We start from the raw sequence: 23,517 nt of genomic DNA, 5'->3' as shown, positions 1-23,517 counted from the left end.
AATACAAACTAACACACGCAACCAGCTTTTCCTACAAAAGTACGCAGTTGTGGAATTCACTCCCAAAGCACTTGAAAATGATTAACGAACTAACCAACTTCCGCAAATCCCTGAAAACCTACCTATTTAACAAGGCCTACCAGCTGAACCCATAACTATCTACGAAACAACACCTATCTGTTGTGTTCTCGAGGGCCTTGGTATTCTGTCAGGCTTCTTCCCCGGGAACCCTGGGTATGTGAGTCCTTGGACCACAGCTGAGGAGCGGCAGTGGCAGGCAAGATCACCTTCGGAGCAGAGAAGAGACAAGGCTGGACTGGAACCCCGGACTGGAGTCCTGCACTAGAACACTCGGGACTGGAACGCACCGGACCGGAACACACTGGAGTAGGCTTCACCTACGCTTAACTGCCTTTCCCCGAGGGTTGAGCCCTCAGGTTCGAGCAGCCGGTAGGGCTTACAGGGAAACCAGAACTGGAACCAGAAACAGGAACAACCGGAGTCAGGATCCAGCGGTGCTCCCAGGTACCTAGGCTAAAGCAAGGCAGACAGGCAGGGAAGAGGACACAGGAGCTACATACAAGCTAAGCTCAAGGGAATGGGAATGACAGCTACGCTTGCCAGAGGAAGGGTTAGACTGGAGCTACAGTAGCTAACAGATGGAAAGGAGAGAAATGGCAGCAGCATCAGCCGCTGACCAACCTCAGACAGGGAGCAGCACCACTGCACAGGGATAACAGAAAGACTAGAAGCCCACAGAGAATAATAAACACAGAAAGGCTGAAAACCTGCAGGTCAGAGAGATACACCCAGAAAGGCTAGAAGCCCACAGAAAGGCTGGAAACCCACAGGCTGCAGTAATACACCCAGAAGGCCTGGAAGCCCACAGGTAAAAGGGATATACGCAGATAGACTGGAGGCCCTCAGAGCAATGGGCACAGAAGGGCTGGAAGCCCACAGAGCAATAAACACAGAAGGGCAGAAAGCCCACAGAGCAATAATACCCTGAGCCAGAAGGCAAGGCCCACAGATGATAGTAACTCGCAAAGCAGAAGGGCTGGAAGCCCACAAGAAAAGACAAGGAAAGCTGTGCAAACAGCACACTAACCTCGGGACCTAAGGCACTGCGGAGGCATTGGCAATGCAAAGGCAAAGGCTGCAGTCTCTAAGTGCTTAATAAAGCCCTTCAACACCAAAGGCACAGCTGCAGCAATCTCTAAGCAACTACGGAGGCTGTTCAGGCACAAACCACAGAGCAGGCAGAAAGCACAGTGAAACACAGAGAGGCTTTTCACACCCAGGTGTAGTGTAGTGAAGCAATTAGTGTCATGCTGCTGGATGCAGCCAGCACAGAGAGCCAGAGCTAGATCAGAAAGGACAGACAGAAGAAACAGGAGCCAGCTAGGAAGCTGACCCCCAGGAATAAGGTAAGTCTGAGGGTGGTCACGGCCACAGACGTGACACTATCTACCTTAACTCAGAATGTATCTTTCTATAACTGCTTGACCAAATCTTCTTGTTTTCCTTGACTTCTGTATAACACCAACTGTATAACACCAACTGTACTCTCTGCCCTGATATGGTGATGCCATAACAGGTCTCTGTAAGCCACATTGAGCCTGCAAATTGGTGGGAAAATGTGGGATACAAGTGCAATAAATAATAATAGATGCCCATGGAGATGGGCGTTCGCGTTCGATTATGCCCCTCCACGTCTCATTGCCATCAGATGTACAGTAGTATGTACAGGCAATCTTCTTATATGGAATTCTAATTCAAATACGCATTCTTAACCACTTGTATAGGCAACCTGTTGAGGTGTTCTCAGAAATTGCTTTTAATCAGGCCAGTGGCACCCAGCACTATAGGAAATATTTTTGTACCTTTCTGCCACATTTTCTTGATACTTGAAGATGATCTCTCTCCACATGATACAGAGTAATCACTTGGCACTTCTGTTTGTATGCCAAGCAATAGGAAAAATTAAATGCATTATTTTGTTAATCATAGAAAAATATTAACACTAGAAAGAGCTTTTCAAGTAGTGTAACAGGGAATGCGCATGTGATATTACTTGCTTTAACATCCTCCTTTAATCTCCAACTATGCTCCACCTCCCCCACTCATCAAAATGGTCACTGTCTTGATCTCATCTTCTCCTCCAACTGTTCACCCTCTAGTTTCCTTGCCTCTGATCTTCCCCTCTCTGATCACCATCTTATAACTTTCACACTTAAATCTCCTCCCTCCCAGTCCCGTCCTATCTTTTCTAATTTATCTAAGAATCTTCAGGATATTGACCCTTCATCTCTATCCTCCCATGTTTCAAACCTCCTCTCTACTGTGGCACCATCCAAGTCTGTCAACGAGGCTGTTTCTTCTTACAACAATACTCTATCCTCTGCCTTAGAGACACTGCCTTAGACAAAACCCCAACCTTGGCTGACTTCTAATATCCACTACCTATGTTCCTGTACCCGCTCCGCCGAACGCCTCTGGCGGAAATCTCGGGCCCTTGCTGATTTCTTACACTTTAAGTTCATGCTGACCTCCTTCCAATCTGCTCTTTTACGCGCCAAACAGGATTATTATATCCAACTGACCAACTCTCTTGGCTCTAACCCTCAACTTCTCTTCACCACATTGAACTCTCTCCTCAAGGTGCCCCCTCCCCCAACTTCCCCTTCATTATCTCCTCAGACCCTTGCTGAATTCTTTCACGACAAGGTTCAAAAGATAAACCTTGCATTCTCTACCTCGCCACCTCTCCCTCCACTAGTCTGTTCCCCTCTCTCTCCTCCCCCTCATTCCCTTTCCTCCTTTCCTGAAGTTACTATTGAGGAAGCTACACTTCTCCTTTCTTCCTCAAAATGTACCACCTGTTCCTCTGATCCCATTCCTACCCACCTTCTTAATGCCATCTCTCCTGCTCTTATTCCTTTTATCTGTCCCATTCTCAACCTCTCACTTTCCACTGCGACTGTCCCTGCTGCCTTTAAACATGCTGTGGTCACACCTCTCCTTAAGAAGCCTTCACTCGACCCTACTTGTCCCTCTAATTACCGACCCATCTCCCTCCTTCCCTTTCTCTCCAAATTACTTGAGCATGCTGTTCACCGCCGCTGCCTTGATTTTCTGTCCTCACATGCTATTCTTGACCCACTACAATCTGGTTTTCGCCCTCTCCACTCAACCGAAACTACGCTTACTAAAGTCTCCAATGACCTATTACTGGCTAAATCCAGAGGTCTCTATTCCATCCTCATTCTTCTTGATCTTTCCGCTGCTTTTGACACTGTCGATCACAGCATACTCCTCGATACCCTGTCCTCACTTGGATTCCAGGGCTCTGTCCTTTCCTGGTTCTCTTCCTACCTCTCCCTCCGCACTTTCAGTGTTCACTCTGGTGGATCCTCTTCTACTTCCATCCCTCTGCCTGTCGGTGTACCTCAGGGTTCTGTTCTTGGTCCCCTCCTCTTTTCTATCTACACTTCTTCCCTTAGTTCATTAATCTCATCCCATTGCTTTTCCTACCATCTCTATGCTGATGACTCCCAAATCTACCTTTCTACCCCTGATATCTCACCTTGCATTCAAACCAAAGTTTCAGCGTGCTTGTCTGACATTGATGTCTGGATGTCTCAACGCCACCTGAAATTAAACATGACCAAAACCGAGCTTCTCATTTTTCCCCCCAAACCCACCTCCTCACTCCCCCTGTTTTCTATTTCTGTTGATGGCTCTCTCATTCTTCCTGTCTCCTCAGCTCGAAACCTTGGGGTCATCTTTGACTCTTCTCTCTCCTTCTCTGCTCATATTGTGAAGATGAGGCTTTTGCTCCCACTCTCCAGCAAGCCTCACTGGCCTGTGGCCTCTGAACAGGACTCCAAACAGTCTCTTCCCAGCATCCTGAGCAATCTAACCTCAAGCTCCTGGGCCCCTTTCTCACTCAGGGTGAGCTGGTTCTCAGTATGCAAATTGTATGCAGATTAGCATGTTATCCTTTCACGCTCAGGGTGACCTGGTTCTCCAGAGGCAAAATTAAACAGGTCTTACCAACAGCATATTCAGGCAATTCTTTATTCCAGCCCCTGGGCACAGTTCTTCTAGCTTAAATACTTTATACATTCACATATCTTCTCACTGAGCCTCCCCACACAGATTACTGGGCTCAGCACTAACCTCAATACTTTGGGGACTTCTAACCCCAGGCTTTGCAGCCTGCTTCTCAGTACTGGGACATACAGCCCTACTTCTTCTTTGGACACCCAGTCTTTCCTTCCTTCCTTCCTTCCTTGGACACCCAGTCCTTTCTTTCTTTAGACTCCCAGTCCTTTCTTTGAACACACAGTTCCTCTAAGTACTGAGGCTACACAGTCCAACACTAATGCTTTAGGGACGTCTTACCCCAGCCTGTTTTTCTTTCTTGAGCACACAGTCCACCACAAGTCCATAGGGTTTAGCCTGTTCTTTCCAGGGGGATTCTCTTTCTTCAGCTACCAGCTCTCCTCTTTTCCTTTCACAACTCAGGTGGGGTATAAAGTGGTTAATAGCCAGGGCCGGTCTTAGCAAGTGCGGGGCCCTATGCAGACCAATTTGACGGGGCCCCACCCTAGCCCCGCCCCCACCCTACGCCCCATCCTAGCTCCACCCCCACCCTAGCTCCAGAGCTGGCCACCCCTCCCTCCGAGCTCCAAGGCCCCCAGCTCCAGGGCTTGTCGATCCTGCACAGTCAATGCCAACTGAAAACCATGTCTTTTTCACAAACACAGATACACTCTAATCCACTATAGAATAAGTAGTAATATTTAAACTTTCTATTTAGACAAAAATTAAACTGAACCCCCAAGATGCCAGACTCTGCATACAATACAACACCACAGAAACAGAAAATGTCCCCTAGTACTGTGCAAAATATAAAAACAACAGATGTAAATTTGAAAAAAAATTAACAAATATCAATCACCACTTTACAAATTAACAAATAGAAACAAAACAAATATAGAAAATAAAATAATACCATTTTATTGGTCTAATACGTTTAGGTTTCAGAGGCCAAAATCTCCTTCCTCAGGTCAGTACAGTATAGTGCTGTTACAGTATCTTATCCTGACCTGAGGAAGGGGGCTTTGTTCTCCGAAAGTTTGTCAAAATGTATTAAAATTAGTCCAATAAAAAGATTACCTTATTTACATGTTCTATTATAAACATTTATTAACACAGCTACAATACTATATCCTAAAGCAAAAAAATAAAAATATATATTTTATTTACAGTTTATCGTCTCTGGTTTCTGCTTTCCTCATCTTCTTTTCACTGTCTTCCTTCCATCCAGCATCTGTCTTCGCTGTCTCTCTGCCATCCAGTGTCTGCCCTCTCTACTGTCCCCTCCATCCAATATCTGCCCTCTCTCCCTGCCCCTTCCGTGCACATCTGCCCTCTATCTCTGCCCCTTCCATTCACTGTCTGCCCTTTCTATCCCTTCCATCCACTGTCTGCCCTTTCTCTCTGCCCCTTCAATCCACCATTTGCCCTCCCTCTCCCATCCATCCGGGTCTGCCCTCCCTCTCACTCCCCCTTCCATCCAGGATCTGCCCCTCTCTCTGCCCCTTTTTTTCAGCCCCCAGTTCTAGCCTCACTATCCCACCAGTCCCCCGTTTCAGCCCCAGCCCTTTTCTCCCACCAGTCCCGAGCTTCAGCCCCCAGCCACTCCTCCCTGTCCCCTTTTCAGCCCCCAGTTTCAACCCCAGTCCCCAGCCCTTTTCTCTCACCAGTCCCAAGCTTCAGCCCCAGCCACTTCTCCCTATCTCCTTTTCAGCCCCCAGTACCCACAGTTTCAGCCCCTGCCCCTTTTCAGCCTCCAGTCCCAGTACTAGCCCCCTTATCCCACCTACCCTCCTTTTCAGCCCCCAGTTCCAGCCCCCTTCATCCACATGCCTTGTATTAGAGCCCCCCTTTTCAGCCCCAGAACCATTCTCCCACCTGACCCACGCATGCCCCATTTTCCCACCAGCGCCATGCATGGCCCCCTTCTCCCATCTGAGAACCCCCATCCCACACCCTTCTCCCATCTGAGTCCCCCTTACCCCCTTCCCCCAACTGAGAACCCCCATCCCACACCCTTCTCCCATCTGAGTCCCCCTTACCCCCTCCCCCCAACTGAGAACCTCCATCCCACACCCTTCTCCCATCTGAGTCCCCCTTCCCCCAACTGAGAACCCCCATCCCACACCCTTCTCCCATCTGAGTCCCCCTTACCCCATCCCACACCCTTCTCCCATCTGAGTCCCCTCCCCCGACCCGACCCACCTACCAACTCTGTTCTCCTCCTGCTGCACCCACTAACTTAAAAAAAAAATTGAGAAGTGCCGAGTAGCAGGCAGCGCCTCCGTCTGCCCTGCTAGTAAAAATCTCCTGCACGTCTTCGGGCCGGCCTTCCTGCATTAAGTCCCGCCCTCCTCTGAGGTAATAGGCTCTTCCCGCATTAAGTCCCGCCCTCCTCTGAGGTAATAGGCTATTACCTCAGAGGAGGGCGGGACTTAATGCGGGAAGAGCCCATTACCTCAGAGGAGGGCGGGACTTAATGCAGGAAGGCCGGCCCGACGACGTGCAGGAGATTTTTACTAGCAGGGCAGACGGAGGCGCTGCCTGCTACTCGGCGCTTCTCAATTTTTTTACAGAACAGCGATTGATCGTCGGGGGGAGGGGTGGGAGCGGCGGGCGGGGCGACCCCAGGCGTGCCGCGCGGGGCCCCCTTGAGCGCGGGGCCCTATGCGGCCGCCTCGGTCGCCTCGCCCTAAGACCGGCCCTGTTAATAGCTAAACAGGACCCAGCCCATAACCGCCTGCACCTGTAGCCATCCCAGGGCTCTCCCCGGTCCTAGCGACCTCCACCTATTTTCCTAGTGCCCTCTAGTGGCCTACCCCGGACATCCTGGACATTTTTAGGGGAACAGCGCCATCTAGTGGCCTGCCCCGGCTAGGACAGCCTCCTATTTATCACAATATCCAGCAGATCGCCAAGACCTGTGGTTTCTTTCTTTACAACATCCGTAAAATCCGCTCCTTTTTTTCTGAGCACTCTACCAAAATCCTCATCCACACCCTTGTCACCTCTCGTTTAGACTACTGCAATCTGCTTCTTGCTGGCCTCCCACTTAGTCACCTCTCCAATTGGTTCAAAACTCTGCTGCCCGTCTCGTCTTCCGCCAGGGTCGCTTTACTCATACTACCCCTCTCCTCAAGTCGCTTCACTGGCTCCCTATCCGTTTTCGTATCCTGTTCAAACTTCTTCTACTAACCTATAAATGTACTCACTCTGGTGCTCCCCAGTATCTCTCCACACTCGGCCTTCCCTACTCCCCTTCCCGTGCACTCCGCTCCATGGATAAATCCTTCTTATCTGTTCCCTTCTCCACTACTGTCAACTCCAGACTTCACGCCTTCTGTCTCGCTGCACCCTACGCCTGGAATAAACTTCCTGAGCCCCTACGTCTTGCTCCATCCTTGGCCACCTTTAAATCTAGACTGAAAGCCCACCTCTTTAACATTGCTTTTGACTCGTAACCACTTGTAACCATGCGCCTCCACCTACCCTCCTCTCCTCCTTCCTGTACACATTAATTGATTTGATTTGCTTACTTTATTTTTTGTCTATTAGATTGTAAGCTCTTTGAGCAGGGACTATCTTTCTTCTATGTTTGTGCAGTGCTGCGTACGCCTTGTAGCGCTATAGAAATGCTAAATAGTAGTAGTAGTAGTAGTAGATATTGTGCTCTAATTTACAATAAACCAAGGCCCTCGTGTTAAAGAATGTTAATGCAATTTAATGCACATTAAATAACTTGAGGCCCATTATTCTCGGTGGGGTCTATTTACTGTCTATGTGCTTAACTCAAATTAACACAATTTAATATGTATTAACTCTTGTTAACTCCTTAACACAAGTTAGCAAAGAAAACATAGCTGCTAGGTGGCTACGTGTTCTTGAAGCCTTAACTCTATCTATCTCAATAATGTTATATTTGAAGATGCTTAACGTTTGAGAAAATAATGACTGCAGCAAATCTTAAATGCCCCCTGCATCTCCCAAAGGAGGATAATTGATCAGAAACATCTGAAGGAGAAATCTCATTTTGCTTGCTGTACTTAGTTCATTGTTTGTATTCCATTTTGTTTCCTTCAGAGGAAATGCAGATTAAATCAGGAATCATGTTTGTTAAAATATGTATTAAAATGCTTGATATACAGCAATTTATGATTGATTTCCAGTTCATTGAGGGCCCCCAGATTTGTGATTCATCTGGATAATCTTTCAAAAGTTAGGTTGTTCTCCCCCCCCCCCCCCCCCCCAATACACAAATTCTCCAGACCTGGTGGATCCATATTTTCAAGGGAAGCTCATCAGATATGTGCCAACATCCAGCTACTGGGACTGATGTAATAAGGCAGAGTACATGAACTATATACAGTAATACTAGACATACAAGGTAACAGAGACAAGCAGTAGTCAAATCCAAAAAGCATTATTGTAACTTAGTCTTCATTTGTTTCTGAAACTCAGACAACCACAACATCCTTCAGTTTATCCCCACACATTCCCCAGTTACAGTTTATAGAACATAAATTCCCTAACATGAGTGACCTACAGTTTACTCATTCAAAAGAAGAAATCATAAATGAATTCTAAAGGTGGATGAATCAAGGTAAACCATTGTGGTAGCATAATTGTGCAATTCCTTAGCATCCTTCCAGACCAGTTCAGACGTCTGGGTTTATGGACTTTTACTAGCAGATGGAGACTTATAAGGGTCCTGTGCAGCTCACAACCATCCGGTAGCTCTCAGTCTCCAGCAGATGGTAGGTGTATGTGTTCTGTGCAGCTCAGATCTAATGAGGCAGGTTTGAAGGGAGGGGCACTTTTAATCAGAAATTAATCATTATTTTGCTGGATCAGAGAGTAATTCCCTGAAGGCAGGTTATCTTTATGGCCCATGCCTTGGGGGTCTCACACTTATGGTGTCAGGGTCACTCACCTCCCCCCCAAAGCTTGTATGTGGAGCGTTAGTGCCTTGACTTCCCCTCCCCTTTTTCTTGGGGGGGGGGGGGATTTTGAATGCCCAGCAGGAGCAAGTTGTAAAAAAAACCCCAAAAGTCAGCCACTGTTTGCAGTGGAGGAGAGGAGCTCTCTCACAGCTTTACATGTGTTGTGGTGCAAGTTTTGTGTCTGGCACTGTGCAGAAGGACTGTGGCTGTTAGCGCTGAGATGGCAGAAGGGAGCTCCTGTGGTGTCAAAGGCCATAGGGATCCGTGGAGGTGGTGTTCCTGATTTTTGCGGGAATCAATGCCATCTTGGATCCAGCCAACAGGGCAGCGGGCCTTCCATGCCTAGAAGCTATGGAGCTGTGATCTGGGGAGAGAGATCGGCTAGGGACAGCCGCATTCTGTGGAAGGGGGCCGGATTCCCTCTACAATTAATTTTATATAATTAATTGTTTTGTCTCAGACAGTTGGAGGCTAATACATCTCAAGAGCCTGATGGGCTATAGGGAATATCCTGGGGCTCCAAAACAGCAGCAACTCGAGGCAGATTTGGAGGAGGAAGCCTTGATGGGGTTTCTGAATGACTTGTAGGTCCTAGATGAAGCATTTGCAGCCTAGGATGATTGGGTAGAGGACCCTTGGGGAGAGGAGAGGCCCCCAGGGTCTGGATTTTTCATAGAGAAAAGATATAGGATTTGATCTTGCAGGCAGTCTTAGTCCTCAGCTTTGTTGAGGAGGTCAGAATGAGGGGACAAAGAAGGTGGATTTCCCATACACAGGGCCATTGAGGATTTGATTTCGGACAAATGGGATGCTCTGAATGCAGGTTTTAGGGTCTTCCGATGTGACAGAACAATGTGTTTAAGCTTGTAAAACTGCTGTAATTAGTTCCTGAGGTGTATTTCTCTAGTTTGGCCAGCAGGTGATACATGTTTATGTTTTGAAGCTGCTGCAGAACCAAGGCTGTTTTCTTTGTTTAAGCCTTTTGGAAAGGCAGTCTACAGTATACTTTTAAAGATTGTTGTTCTGGGCTCTGTTTGACCCAGGAGCTCATTTTCATTTGGATTTTACTGGCTTTTTCCCCAGTCTTAGCCCAGGAGAAGAGAGAGTTATATTTCATAATCATAAGTACATAAGTAATGGTGCCATACTGGGAAAAGACCAAGGGTCCATCGAGCCCAGCATCTTGTCCACGACAGCAGCCAATCCAGGCCAAGGGCACCTGGCAAGCTTCCCAAATGTACAAACATTCTATACATGTTATTCCTGGGATTTTGGATTTTTCCAAGTCCGTTTAGTAGCGGTTTATGGACTTGTCCTTTAGGAAACCGTCCAACCCCTTTTTAAACTCTGCTAAGCTAACCGCCTTCACCACATTTTCCGGCAATGAATTCCAGAGTTTAATTACACGCATGCATCACCTTGCACTTGCTCACATTAAACGTCATCTGCCATTTAGCCGCCCAGTCTCCCAGTCTCGTAAGGTCCTCTTGTAATTTTTCACAATCCTGTCGCGAGTTAACGACTTTGAATAACTTTGTGTCATCAGCAAATTTAATTACCTCGCTAGTTACTCCCATCTCTAAATCATTTATAAATATATTAAAAAGCAGCGGTCCTAGCACAGACCCCTGAGGAACCCCACTAACTACCCTTTTCCATTGTGAATACTGCCCATTTAACCCCACTCTCTGTTTCCTATCCTTCAACCAGTTTTTAATCCACAATAGGACATTTCCTCCTATCCCATGACCCTCCAATTTCCTCTGTAGCCTTTCATGAGGTACCTTGTCAAACGCCTTTTGAAAATCCAGACACACAATATCAACTGGCTCCCCTTTCTCCACGTTTGTTTACTCCTTCAAAGAATTGAAGTAAATTGGTCCGGCAAGATTTCCCCACACAAAAGCCGTGCTGACTCGGTCTCAGTAGTCCATGTCCTCGGATGTGCTCTGTAATTTTGTTTTTAATAATAGCCTCTACCATTTTCCCCGGCACCGACGTCAGTCTCACCGGTCTATAATTTCCCGGATCTCCCCTGGAGTCTTTTTTAAAAATGGGCGTTACATTGGTCACCCTCCAATCTTCCGGTACCACGCTCGATTTTAAGGATAAGTTGCATATCACTAGCAGTAGCTCCACAAGCTCATTTTTCAGTTCTATCAGTACTCTAGGATGAATACCATCCGGTCCAGGAGATTTGCTACTCTTCAGTTTGCCGAACTGCCCCATTACGTCCTCCAGGTTTACCGTGAAGTAAGTAAGTTTCTCCAACTCGTCCGCTTGAAATACCATTTCCGACACCGGTATCCCACCCAAATCTTCCTCGGTGAAGACCGAAGCAAAGAATTCATTCAGTCTCTCCGCTACGTCTTTGTCTTCCTTGATCGCCCCTTTTACCCCTCGGTCATCCAGCGGCCCAACTGATTCTTTTGCCGGCTTCCTGCTTTTAATATACTGAAAAAAAATTTTACTATGTTTTTTTGCCTCTAATGCTATCTTTTTTTCGTAATCCCTCTTGGCCTTCTTTATCTGCGCCTTGCATTTGCTTTGACACTCCTTATGCTGCTTCTTGTTATTTTCAGATGGTTCCTTCTTCCATTTTCTGAAGGCGTTTCTTTTAGCCCTAATAGCTTCCTTCACCTCACTTTTCAACCAGGCCGGCTGTCTTTTGGAGTTCCGTCTTTCTTTTCTAATTCGCGGAATATGTATAGCCTGGGCCTCCAGGATGGTATTTATGAACAGCGTCCACACCTGTTGTACAGTTTTTACTCTCTCAGTTGCCCCCCTAAGTTTTTTTTTTTACCGTTCTTCTCATTTTATCATAGTCTCCTTTTTTAAAGTTAAACGCTAACGTATTTGACTTTCTGTGTACAGTTACTTCAAGGTTTCCTTGCCTTCTGCTCAGTGTGCTGCTGCGGCTAGGAATGCGAATAGAATGTTGGGTATTATTAGGAAAGGTATGGAAAACAGGTGTGAGGATGTTATAATGCCATTTTATCGCTCCATGGTGCGACCGCACCTTGAGTATTGTGTTCAATTCTGGTCGCCGCATCTCAAGAAAGATATAGTAGAATTGGAAAAGGTGTAGCGAAGGGCGACTAATTTGGCGCAGGGGCGTAGCCACGGGTGGGCCTGGGTGGGCCTAGGCCCACCCAGTTTGGGTTCAGGCCCACCCAGCAGTGGAGGCAGCGGAGCGGAGGGAGCAGGCTGAGCTCCGTTCCTGCATCTGCCTCCCTCTCCCAGACGCTGCCTACCGCCACCACGATCGCAGGATCTACCTCCCTCCGTCTCTCAGCACTCATCAGCAGCAGCGCCCGTAGCGAATCAAACACGCTGCCTCCTAACCTGGAAGCGTCTTCTCTGCCGCGTTCTGCCCCCATTATCAGAACTTCCTGTTTCTGCTGGGGCTGGACGCAGCAGAGAAGATGCTTCCGGGTTAGAAGGAGGCAGCGTGTATGATTCGCTACCGGCGCTGCTGCTGATGAGTGCTGAGAGACGGAGGGAGGTAGATCCTGCGATCATGGTGGCAGTAGGCAGCGTCTGGGAGAGGGAGGCAGATGCAGGAACGGAGCTCAGCCTGCTTCCACTGTACATTTTTTGGGGGAGAAGAGGGCGGGCAGATGGAATGGGAGGAAAGGATGGGGGCGGGAGGGAATTGCAGGGGAGAGAGGAGAATCGCTGATGGCTGGAGGGGGGGGGGATGGGAAAAAATAGAATTGCTGGGTATGGATGGATAGAGGGGGGCAGAGATGAGAATTGTTGGGTATGGATGGATGGAGGGGAGAGGAGAGTTGCTGGACATGGGTGGATGGAGGGGGGGAAAGAGGAGATAGGATGGTTGCTGGACATGGGTGGATGGAGGGCAGGGGAGAGGATGGTTGCTGGACATGGGTGGATGGAGGGCAGGGGAGAGGAGGGTTGCTGGACATGGATGGATGGATGGATGGATGGAAGGGCAGGGGAGAGGAGGGTTGCTGGACATGGATGGAGGAGAGGGAAGGGAGAGAGAAGAAATGCTGGACATGGATGGAGGGGATGGAAGAGTGAGGAAGGAGAATAGATGAGATGAGGAGAAAAACTGCACATGGATGAAGAAAATAGGCAGAAGCTGGATCCACTGGACAGTCATCTGCAGAGGACCCAGCTTTTACTTACGGATGTAGGGCAAGAAATGAAGAAGAAAGGCGGAAAGTAAAGAAATAAATGGAAAGGAAGCCCTGGAAACGGAGTTAAGAGGACAGATAGCAGCAGAATCGGATACTGGGCCAGCATGATCAGAAAAAACAGTCACCAGACAACAAAGGTAGAAAAAAATAATTTTATTTTCATTTTAGTGTTTGGAATATGTCCACTTTGAGAATCAGGTGCTCAACATTAAAAGTTATATTTATTTATTTACTTATTTATGGCATTTTATCCCACAATAAACATGAATTAGATTGGAACCTGGGATCATTTAATTTTTTTTTCCTGGAGAGAGTAATGCATTGCCTCCCCCCCCCCCCCCAGGCTCTCTCCCCAGCTATAGCCAGCTCTGCAATTTTGAGGGGAGGTGCACAGGGGGCCGGGGGGGGGGGGGGGTGCAGAGGTGGACCGGGGAGAGAGCCTGTTGTTAAACATTTACCAGCACACCACTGTCTAGTGCCCACCCATCCAACTTGTTGGCCCACCCAAAAATTGACTTTTGGCTACGCCACTGATTTGGCGTATTTCCCGAGCCAATGTGAGAGTTCATTTGATGAGATCGTGTCAAAGTTGGTCCATGATCAATCTGCTGGGCATTCCTCGGGTTTTGGGTCTAGACATTCAAGGATATTTGCGTAGTCCATTGCATTAGTAGGTATCATGAGTCGGAGCTTTATGATTTTTTCCTTGAAGTAATTTGCAAGATTGGTTGCTGATGGGGTATCTGTGTTGTTGGATGTGACCGTGGTAGTATTTAGGAGATTATTTACGAGTGAGAAGAGTTTGTGTGTATCCTTGTAGTTTGGTCCTATTTTGGTTTTATAATACGTCCTTTTAGTTTGTCTGATAGTGTATTTGTATTTTCTTTGTAGTTGTTTCCAGTTTTTAAGTGTGTTTTCGTCTTTTTTCTTGCTCCATGCTCTTTCTAATCTTCTGACCTGTGTTTTTAGTTCTTTCAGTTCTTCGTTAAACCATGGTATTGAGTTTTTTCTATGTGATGCTATATTGTCTAGTATTGTTCTGCATCTGTTCTCCCATTCTTGAAGAAATTGGGGTGAGTCTGTGGGTGTTGTCCATTTGTCGGTGTAGAATTGTTGCCAGAATGTTAGTGGGTCTATTTTGCCTCTCGTAGTATAAGTTTGTTGTTTTTGTTGTGTCTTTTTTGTTCTCCAGTGGAGGGAAAGGTTTACACTGTAGTGGTCGGATCATGGCCTGGCTGTCCATTTTGTGTCTATTAGTGTAATATTTGGTTCTGATGAGAGTTTGTGGGTGACGATGTCTAGTGTATGTCCTTTGTTATGGGTGGGTTGTGTGTTTGGCCAGTGGAGCTCCCATAGTTGGAGGAAGTCTTTGCATTCTCATACATTGCTTGAGTTAGTGTCTTCAAGGTGAAGATTGATGTCTCCTACTATGAGAAGGTTCTGGGTGGAAACACAGGTGTTCGATATGAAATCCAGAAAGTGCGTTTGTGAGTCTTGCCATTTGCCCGGGGGTCTGTAAAATAGTATTAGGTTTAATTGATCACATAGGTTGGAGTGGTTGATTCTGACAGAGGCTATTTCGAGTTGGGGAAGAATAGATTCTGCTGTTGTTGTGACTGTGCATTGGGATTTGTAGATTATTGCTACGTCTCCTCCTCTTTTTCCTACTCTTGTCCAGTGGGTGATTTTGTATCCTGGAGGACAGAGTTCTGAGATTATTGGATCTTTGGGGTCATGGATCCAAGTTTCGCTGATAAGTAGGAAGTCGAGATGGTCAGCTGTAATCCAGTCCGTTAGTATCGTGGTTTTATTTACTGCCGATCTGGCATTGATGTATCCTATTTGTATTTTTTGGTGGTGTCTCTCTGGCACAGATGACAGCTAAGGTCAGTCTGCGCTTGATCTCCTCTCAGGTGCCTTCTAGGGCTTTTCCTTGTTGCCATTCAGAGTCTGATTTCAGAGCAGTGGACTGCTTCTGATAGAGGGTTTTTTTGTTGGAGGGATCTATGACTTTTCTCTACCCTGGGAGCGCTCTCTCTCTTAGCAGCTTTATCTTATGTGGGCGCTCTGGTGACGGCGGTCACCAAAACGTCCACTCTGCCGGGGGATGGTAAAATGAGATCTCTGGATATACAGGGCTGGTGTTTGAAGGCTTCTTCTTTTAAGTGTTCATCTGTGGTTTGTGCTCTGGTGTTGCAGGCAACAATTTGCAGCTCTCCGAGGCCAGAGCCCCTCTACAGGTTTTGGCTCAAGTCACGTCTCATGACTGGGTGAAATATCTGTGAGTTACACTACCGGTTATGGCTCAAGCCACGTCTCCTGACTCGATGCTATGTCCATGTCAGTTGAGTACGAGCCACACTGCAGGTGGTAGCTCAAGCCACATCTCCTAACTCAGTGATTTATCTGTATGTCAGTTGAGTTTGAGCCATGCTTCATTTACCAGTTCTGCATCAATTTCCTGTCGCCACAAATTTTCTGTCAGTGGATACAAGCCACGCTACATGTTGTAGCTCAAGCCCAGTGGGTTCCCTGACTATGGCCTGCCGGTTCTGCCCAGGTTGGTGTTCTGAGCCCCTTCTGTTTACCACTTTCCGCCTGCAACCTTCCTCTCATGATGACAAGGGGTCTGTGGGGGTGGGGACCTGGTAGGAGTTCCTCCCTACTTTGGGGGGTCAATCCTCTCCTCTTTGTGTCGAGTAGGGGGTCGGCCACCCTTTATCTTCAAGCGTGGAACAAGGTAGCTTCGGACCTCTGAATTCTCAAGCCTTTCTGAGCTGGTTTCAGGTTCAAGTTCTTGTCTCTGGTTGGAGATTCCTTCTTGGAGTAGTGGGACTCATCAGTCACCTGGTGAATAGCGATCAATGTATCATTTTGGGTCCTCCTCGAGAGGTTCCGTGTGTTCTGTGCTCATTCTTCAGAAAGTCAACGAATTCCTGCCTTTTCCGCAAGCACTTCTTGAAGTGAGTGATGGCTGCGCTGCAACTGGGGCAGTTTTCTGGCAGCTCTAGATCTCTTGGGAGCCTATTTGTCCATGCCTTTTTGGCCTCCACTGGGACACCCCTTTTTTTGTGCCTTGTCCTTTGAATTTACTTCAGATCCTTGCACATTTTCCTCGGTTATGATGGTGGTGGCGACCTTTCTGTGGCTGGAAGAGGTCAGAGTGCTCTCTTACCTCGACAATTGGCTGGTTCACTCCAGTTGGAACAGGAGAGTTGCCTGGCCTCCATCTAGGTTCTCTCTCTCTTGCTAATGTGGGAAAGCCTTTAGATGGATCACTGCACTTTTTGGGGATGCGTGTTCAAGGGCGCAAGGGCGGGTCTTCTAGCTGGAAGGCTGTGAGATTATACTCTTTTTCTCAGTTACGTGGTCTCTTTAGATGGCCAAGTCTTCAGGCCAGGGATTACATGTCTGGTGCTGGAAGCCAGGGCAGCCACTCCGCAAGTGTGTGCCATTGTGTCAGGTCTTCTAGCGCCACCTGCTATGGCTACCTCAGACATTGCACAATATGAGCTGCTGGCTTGGCAACACCATCACCAGCACAGGATGCCATTAGCACATGCACAGTGGATGGTGGGGGTCATGAATGCCACCCGCTCAGGGCAAGGTGCTTTTTTTCCCCCTCCAATTTGCCCAGGAGCGATGGTCAATGATGGTGGTGCAGTGACCCATCAATTTTCTGGTGCTGCAAGCTCTGATGTGTGCACTGTAGGTTTTTAGGAGTTCCTGGAAGGTCAGTGTAAACCCCCCCCCTCCTCTTACTTCTAAAAGGGAGCTAAACACTTCAGAAGAGACTGAAAGCCCTTCTGGTAATGGAAAAACACTCCAGAGTTTAGTTTTCTCTTTTATAATAATGCTAAAATGTATTAGAGTAAATGATTACAATAAAAATTATTTTATCCCAGTATTACAGAAAATTGAATTCTTATTTATATCAGTCTAAATTTCAGTATAAGGAAAATAAAATCTCTCTGTGCTTCCTTTGGAAGCTATCAAAATCTAACTGGTACAAGATGTGCTTAGCCAGAATACTGAAGCTTAATTTGTTCAATCACTTAATGCCTTATATTTTCTCTCTTATCTGATATTCTTCAACTCTGACCTCTAAGGTCACCGTCACATAACTCTGCTTCTTTGATATTTTTCCCAATTATCTATCATTTGCCCTTTGCAACCCCAAATCTCCCTGAAAATCACTCATATTTGTCCTTCACAGCATTATGTTCAGAGCCTGTTTGAAACACTGTTCACGTGTCCTTTAGATTGTAAGCTCTTTGAGCAGGGACTGTCCTTCTATGTTAAATTGTACAGCGCTGCGTAACCCTAGTAGCGCTTTAGAAATGTTAAGTAGTAATAGTAGTAGTAGTAGTTGTTAAAATTTATGGCCCATTATTTAGGTCAAGCAAGCCTGTCTGTTAACAAAGGGCTCGCTGGTCCGGCTGGCTGGCTGGGTTCACATCAGGCTCTGCAACTTAGATTAAATAACTACATTTTCTGCTTATTTTCTGCATATTTACAACCCAAACGTTTACTGACTTCTGCTCAGTCTGTGTTGAGGCACCAGTCTTCAACTTTACTCACTTTTCAACCAGGCCGGCTGTCTTTTGGAGTTCCGTCTTTCTTTTCTAATTCGCGGAATATGTATAGCCTGGGCCTCCAGGATGGTATTTATGAACAGCGTCCACACCTGTTGTACAGTTTTTACTCTCTCAGTTGCCCCCCTAAGTTTTTTTTTTTACCGTTCTTCTCATTTTATCATAGTCTCCTTTTTTAAAGTTAAACGCTAACGTATTTGACTTTCTGTGTACAGTTACTTCAAGGTTTCCTTGCCTTCTGCTCAGTGTGCTGCTGCGGCTAGGAATGCGAATAGAATGTTGGGTATTATTAGGAAAGGTATGGAAAACAGGTGTGAGGATGTTATAATGCCATTTTATCGCTCCATGGTGCGACCGCACCTTGAGTATTGTGTTCAATTCTGGTCGCCGCATCTCAAGAAAGATATAGTAGAATTGGAAAAGGTGTAGCGAAGGGCGACTAATTTGGCGCAGGGGCGTAGCCACGGGTGGGCCTGGGTGGGCCTAGGCCCACCCAGTTTGGGTTCAGGCCCACCCAGCAGTGGAGGCAGCGGAGCGGAGGGAGCAGGCTGAGCTCCGTTCCTGCATCTGCCTCCCTCTCCCAGACGCTGCCTACCGCCACCACGATCGCAGGATCTACCTCCCTCCGTCTCTCAGCACTCATCAGCAGCAGCGCCCGTAGCGAATCAAACACGCTGCCTCCTAACCTGGAAGCGTCTTCTCTGCCGCGTTCTGCCCCCATTATCAGAACTTCCTGTTTCTGCTGGGGCTGGACGCAGCAGAGAAGATGCTTCCGGGTTAGAAGGAGGCAGCGTGTATGATTCGCTACCGGCGCTGCTGCTGATGAGTGCTGAGAGACGGAGGGAGGTAGATCCTGCGATCATGGTGGCAGTAGGCAGCGTCTGGGAGAGGGAGGCAGATGCAGGAACGGAGCTCAGCCTGCTTCCACTGTACATTTTTTGGGGGAGAAGAGGGCGGGCAGATGGAATGGGAGGAAAGGATGGGGGCGGGAGGGAATTGCAGGGGAGAGAGGAGAATCGCTGATGGCTGGAGGGGGGGGGATGGGAAAAAATAGAATTGCTGGGTATGGATGGATAGAGGGGGGCAGAGATGAGAATTGTTGGGTATGGATGGATGGAGGGGAGAGGAGAGTTGCTGGACATGGGTGGATGGAGGGGGGGAAAGAGGAGATAGGATGGTTGCTGGACATGGGTGGATGGAGGGCAGGGGAGAGGATGGTTGCTGGACATGGGTGGATGGAGGGCAGGGGAGAGGAGGGTTGCTGGACATGGATGGATGGATGGATGGATGGAAGGGCAGGGGAGAGGAGGGTTGCTGGACATGGATGGAGGAGAGGGAAGGGAGAGAGAAGAAATGCTGGACATGGATGGAGGGGATGGAAGAGTGAGGAAGGAGAATAGATGAGATGAGGAGAAAAACTGCACATGGATGAAGAAAATAGGCAGAAGCTGGATCCACTGGACAGTCATCTGCAGAGGACCCAGCTTTTACTTACGGATGTAGGGCAAGAAATGAAGAAGAAAGGCGGAAAGTAAAGAAATAAATGGAAAGGAAGCCCTGGAAACGGAGTTAAGAGGACAGATAGCAGCAGAATCGGATACTGGGCCAGCATGATCAGAAAAACAGTCACCAGACAACAAAGGTAGAAAAAAATAATTTTATTTTCATTTTAGTGTTTGGAATATGTCCACTTTGAGAATCAGGTGCTCAACATTAAAAGTTATATTTATTTATTTACTTATTTATGGCATTTTATCCCACAATAAACATGAATTAGATTGGAACCTGGGATCATTTAATTTTTTTTTCCTGGAGAGAGTAATGCATTGCCTCCCCCCCCCCCCCAGGCTCTCTCCCCAGCTATAGCCAGCTCTGCAATTTTGAGGGGAGGTGCACAGGTGGACGGGGGGGGGGGGGGGGTGCAGAGGTGGACCGGGGGGGGGGCCTGTTGTTAAACATTTACCAGCACACCACTGTCTAGTGCCCACCCATCCAACTTGTTGGCCCCCCCAAAAATTGACTTTTGGCTACGCCACTGATTTGGCGTATTTCCCGAGCCAATGTGAGAGTTCATTTGATGAGATCGTGTCAAAGTTGGTCCATGATCAATCTGCTGGGCATTCCTCGGGTTTTGGGTCTAGACATTCAAGGATATTTGCGTAGTCCATTGCATTAGTAGGTATCATGAGTCGGAGCTTTATGATTTTTTCCTTGAAGTAATTTGCAAGATTGGTTGCTGATGGGGTATCTGTGTTGTTGGATGTGACCGTGGTAGTATTTAGGAGATTATTTACGAGTGAGAAGAGTTTGTGTGTATCCTTGTAGTTTGGTCCTATTTTGGTTTTATAATACGTCCTTTTAGTTTGTCTGATAGTGTATTTGTATTTTCTTTGTAGTTGTTTCCAGTTTTTAAGTGTGTTTTCGTCTTTTTTCTTGCTCCATGCTCTTTCTAATCTTCTGACCTGTGTTTTTAGTTCTTTCAGTTCTTCGTTAAACCATGGTATTGAGTTTTTTCTATGTGATGCTATATTGTCTAGTATTGTTCTGCATCTGTTCTCCCATTCTTGAAGAAATTGGGGTGAGTCTGTGGGTGTTGTCCATTTGTCGGTGTAGAATTGTTGCCAGAATGTTAGTGGGTCTATTTTGCCTCTCGTAGTATAAGTTTGTTGTTTTTGTTGTGTCTTTTTTGTTCTCCAGTGGAGGGAAAGGTTTACACTGTAGTGGTCGGATCATGGCCTGGCTGTCCATTTTGTGTCTATTAGTGTAATATTTGGTTCTGATGAGAGTTTGTGGGTGACGATGTCTAGTGTATGTCCTTTGTTATGGGTGGGTTGTGTGTTTGGCCAGTGGAGCTCCCATAGTTGGAGGAAGTCTTTGCATTCTCATACATTGCTTGAGTTAGTGTCTTCAAGGTGAAGATTGATGTCTCCTACTATGAGAAGGTTCTGGGTGGAAACACAGGTGTTCGATATGAAATCCAGAAAGTGCGTTTGTGAGTCTTGCCATTTGCCCGGGGGTCTGTAAAATAGTATTAGGTTTAATTGATCACATAGGTTGGAGTGGTTGATTCTGACAGAGGCTATTTCGAGTTGGGGAAGAATAGATTCTGCTGTTGTTGTGACTGTGCATTGGGATTTGTAGATTATTGCTACGTCTCCTCCTCTTTTTCCTACTCTTGTCCAGTGGGTGATTTGTATCCTGGAGGACAGAGTTCTGAGATTATTGGATCTTTGGGGTCATGGATCCAAGTTTCGCTGATAAGTAGGAAGTCGAGATGGTCAGCTGTAATCCAGTCCGTTAGTATCGTGGTTTTATTTACTGCCGATCTGGCATTGATGTATCCTATTTGTATTTTTTGGTGGTGTCTCTCTGGCACAGATGACAGCTAAGGTCAGTCTGCGCTTGATCTCCTCTCAGGTGCCTTCTAGGGCTTTTCCTTGTTGCCGTTCAGAGTCTGATTTCAGAGCAGTGGACTGCTTCTGATAGAGGGTTTTTTTGTTGGAGGGATCTATGACTTTTCTCTACCCTGGGAGCGCTCTCTCTCTTAGCAGCTTTATCTTATGTGGGCGCTCTGGTGACGGCGGTCACCAAAACGTCCACTCTGCCGGGGGATGGTAAAATGAGATCTCTGGATATACAGGGCTGGTGTTTGAAGGCTTCTTCTTTTATGTTTTAACTGTTTTATTGATGTCACAGTTTACAACATGCTTAGACAATAAACATAAACTTAATATTGATCTCTGTTTTCTTTAACAGACCTTTGACTAAAGTGTCATCAAATTTTTCTGTGAATTTTTTCTCCCTCTCCCCACCCCCCCATCCCCCCCATCCCCTTGCTTATGGTTCAACAATGTGTGTTATTTTTTAACAAGTCTACATATTAACAAGCATTTACATCCACAGTTATATACAATGCAGTTCCACATCATTTGCTCTCATTCCAATATATTCTGTTCAAATCACCTAAATTAATGCTATTCCCCTTTCTTGTTGATCTCCTTATGTCCAATCTTTGATCTTTATTCCCCCCCCTTTCCCTTAATCACCCCTTCCTCTTCCTCCTCCCCCCTCCCTTCAGCCCTCCCAGCAACTCTTATATGCCAAAACCCGTATCTGTCATCTTATAGTATTGCCTATAAGGAGTTAACAATAAGACTACGTCCTTTCTGTGTCATCTTATCTAAGTAACATCCCCATATTTTTAAGAATCGGGTTTTCCTTTTACAATGTCCTTTGGCTTCTTTGGCCTCCCAAACCAGCAATTGATGCACTTTGTTGCGCCAATGCCAAAAGGTCGGCGGGTTGGCTACAGTCCAATGTTGCATGATACATTTTCTTGCTACTAGATATAGTTTTCGGCACAACAGTGTTTTGTCAGCATTTAATCTCCTTTGTGTTTCATTCATATCTAATACCAGTTGTAATGGATTCATGTCTCTTCTACTACTCACCACCCCTGAAAGATAAGTAGTTATTTGCCTCCAATAGCGTTGTATTGGCACACAGTCCCACAATGCATGGTATAATGTATTCTCAAAATTATTACATTTCAAACACATAGCTGTTTCAATTCCCCCCGATTTAAACAGTTGCACTTGGGTAAAGTATGCTCTGTGTAATACTCTGTACGCACACTCTCTATAATCAGCTCCTCCTATTATATATGGGATATTTTTAAGCTGTGTTGTCATATCCCATGTGTCCAATGCCCTTCCCACATCCTTTTCCCATTTCTGCCGGATCTGCGTCAAATCTTTCCCCGGGGCAAGACTCCACAGCTTTTGATGTATTTGTGATATGGAGGGGGCATGTTCAGTAATCTCATCAAAGAAAATCTTAATTTGATTTCCTAATTTTTTATTCAATAATTCTTTGTTTAGTGATTGTATATAGTGCTTCAGTTGGCAATGTGCATACCTATCTCCCCAGCTTTGTTCGTTCTGTCCTATCAACTGTGTCAGCGGTTTGATGCCGCCCATTGCATCTAAAACATCTGCTAGCTCAGTTACCCCCAATTGTTCCCATCTGTCAAAAGTTTTGTTTTCCATCCCTGGTATAAAGGCTGGGTTCCCTTTAATATTGATAAGTTCAGTGATTTTTGAGTCCCCTCCCAGCAATGTCCCTATAAACCTCCATGCTTCTCTTATTGGTTTAAGTAGTACATTATTTCTATGTTTTTGTGATATTTCTGCATTCCTCAAGTGTAGTAGTGTAATAACGCGATATGGACTAAAGAGCTCTTCTTCTATCTCAAGGGGTGTATGTTCTTGAGTTTGGCAAATCCTATCCCTCACATGTCGTAAAAGGCAGGCCATATTATAAAATTTAATGTTGGGTATTCCCAGTCCTCCCTGTTTCCAACCTCCCAACATATATTGTTGCTGCATCTTAGCTCGTTTCTTGTCCCAACAAAACCTAAACATTAACCGATATAGTTGTTTTATATCTTTCTTTAGTAATGCTATAGGCAAAATCTGTAGTGCATAAAGCCACCTTGGTAGTAGGCTTCTTCTTTTAAGTGTTCATCTGTGGTTTGTGCTCTGGTGTTGCAGGCAACAATTTGCAGCTCTCCGAGGCCAGAGCCCCCTCTACAGGTTTTGGCTCAAGTCACGTCTCATGACTGGGTGAAATATCTGTGAGTTACACTACCGGTTATGGCTCAAGCCACGTCTCCTGACTCGATGCTATGTCCATGTCAGTTGAGTACGAGCC

The sequence above is a fragment of the Microcaecilia unicolor genome, chromosome 4, assembly GCF_901765095.1.
Source record: "Microcaecilia unicolor chromosome 4, aMicUni1.1, whole genome shotgun sequence".
Classification (NCBI taxonomy): Eukaryota; Metazoa; Chordata; class Amphibia; order Gymnophiona; family Siphonopidae; genus Microcaecilia; species Microcaecilia unicolor.
Note: the sequence above shows the minus strand (reverse complement) of the source record.